Source organism: Apis dorsata, unplaced genomic scaffold (assembly GCF_000469605.1).
Source record: "Apis dorsata unplaced genomic scaffold, Apis dorsata 1.3 scaffold_292, whole genome shotgun sequence".
In the NCBI taxonomy this organism is placed as follows: domain Eukaryota; kingdom Metazoa; phylum Arthropoda; class Insecta; order Hymenoptera; family Apidae; genus Apis; species Apis dorsata.
In genome coordinates, this window is record NW_006263567.1 from 444,695 (window position 1) to 446,494 (window position 1,800).

Below are 1,800 nucleotides of genomic sequence, written 5' to 3' on the forward strand. Positions count from 1 at the left end.
ATAATTCTCCAATTCCTCGAACTTACAATACAATACACTCGGCGTAAGAATCAATAAACTTTCTCGGCTCGAAAACACGCGTGCCCCGGGAAACGAGTTACGAAGAAATGCAAAGCTAGTTTCGGATGAAAGGATATCCAGGGAAACGGGGACTTAAGCCTCCTTAAGACCGTCGATCGACACGCGAACCACCCGTTGGATTTTCCACGGACCAAACTTTCTCATCCGCTCTCCCTTCTTCATTCGTCACACGTACACGTATACACACATGTAAACTCGTCCACGCATACACACACACGCACGCACACACACTCGTCGAGAAGAAGTGTTTCCGACCGGTCGCCGGCTAATTGCGTTCAACGCCTCGGCTCCGGGGAATTGTCGGCAATTTTTCGAACCTTCGGCAAAACTCTCTTCCACTTCCTTCTCCTCCTTAATTTTCCCTTCCTTTTTTCTTCCTTTTTTTTCTCCCTGCGAGAACTGGGACGCTCGAGTTTCGATCCCTCTTCGTTCGGAAATTCGCTTTACTCCTAGCTGGATAATCCGTGGATGAACCCCGGCTCGAATTCTCGTATTCTCCGCGACGAAGTATCTCTCGTTTCCGATCGTTCGAGCCGAGCACGATTAATAAACAGGGAGGAAAACCTTCGTTCCTCCTCTTCGTCCCCTTTTCTTCACGTTGATGTCCAAGTTGCGCGAGGGGAGAGGATGGCGCGCCAATACAACACCTGCGGACCTGTCCGCTAACTCGAGGTGGAAGGGAGGGGGTGGAAGCTCGATCGGTGGGCCAGTTTTCCCCGAGAGTTTGCTCGGTCGGTATATAAGAAATATCGCGCAAGGAGAATCGCGAATGTCGATCGATCGAGGACCGTTGAAAAGCGGCATTCTACGATCCCCTAACGATCCCTCGTTCGCGTACGCTGTCGTCCTGTTTTGCACACTCCACTCCTGCTTTCTTCTCGCCGAGAGAACGTTTCACGCGGAAAATATGTACAGTGATTAGGGAAAGCGTTTGAAGATTCGATCGTTAGAGGAAAAGTTTTCTAGTGATGCAACAAGGTGTTATCAATTTATAGGGAATTTTTTAGATATATCATTGGTAGTAGACTGCGGATTTTTGTGCAGTTCAGAATATTCAACTAATGGGCGAAATATATAGTATTTTGTAGAACGTCGGTAATTTTGTTATAATCGTGTAAAAATTTTAACGCGAAGAGCATATTACGTGAAAAATATATATTTGCATAAAAATTCGCAATCTAACCACTAGGTATTGTAAGGATATTTCTCCGATTTTCCTTTAAAAAAAAAATAAAATGTTCAAATACTTTCCTAAATCGCTCTCAATTCGATCTCAACAATCACGAACGAGGTCGTACGGAACTACTCGACTCGTAGGCCAATCTTCAGCGCAATATTTCTTCCTTGAAAAATCCAGCTTCTCAGCTTACTTAAAAGAAAAAATAAAAAAAGAAACGATCGCAATTCATCGCACAAAAATTATTCCCAGCCTTAAGGAGGAACAATCAATTTCACGACACGAGTATAACGAACGAAAAACTGTCAAACACGACGGGTAACGAATAACTCAACTCTCGATCGATCGTCGACGGACAATTCGATGATATCGACGCGTCTCCACCCCCGCGAAATCTTTGGCGCTACGACTACGATAGACGTTTTATTGACGCAATCCAGCGGGCCACGGATCCGCCCGTGTTCGCCTAGGTATCCCCCAGGCCGAGACCCAGGCTGGGGCCCTCCCTCCCTCCCCTCTCAATCCTCCTCCACTTCTTCCAG

The 1,800-nt window shown here is 46.3% G+C and overlaps 1 protein-coding gene across 1 annotated transcript in view; it reads right to left on the reverse strand.

Annotated features, from left to right (window-relative positions):
- The window catches only part of LOC102675236, a 181,283-nt gene that overhangs the window by 2,809 nt on the left and 176,674 nt on the right, over positions 1–1,800 (reverse strand). The window lies entirely within an intron of this gene.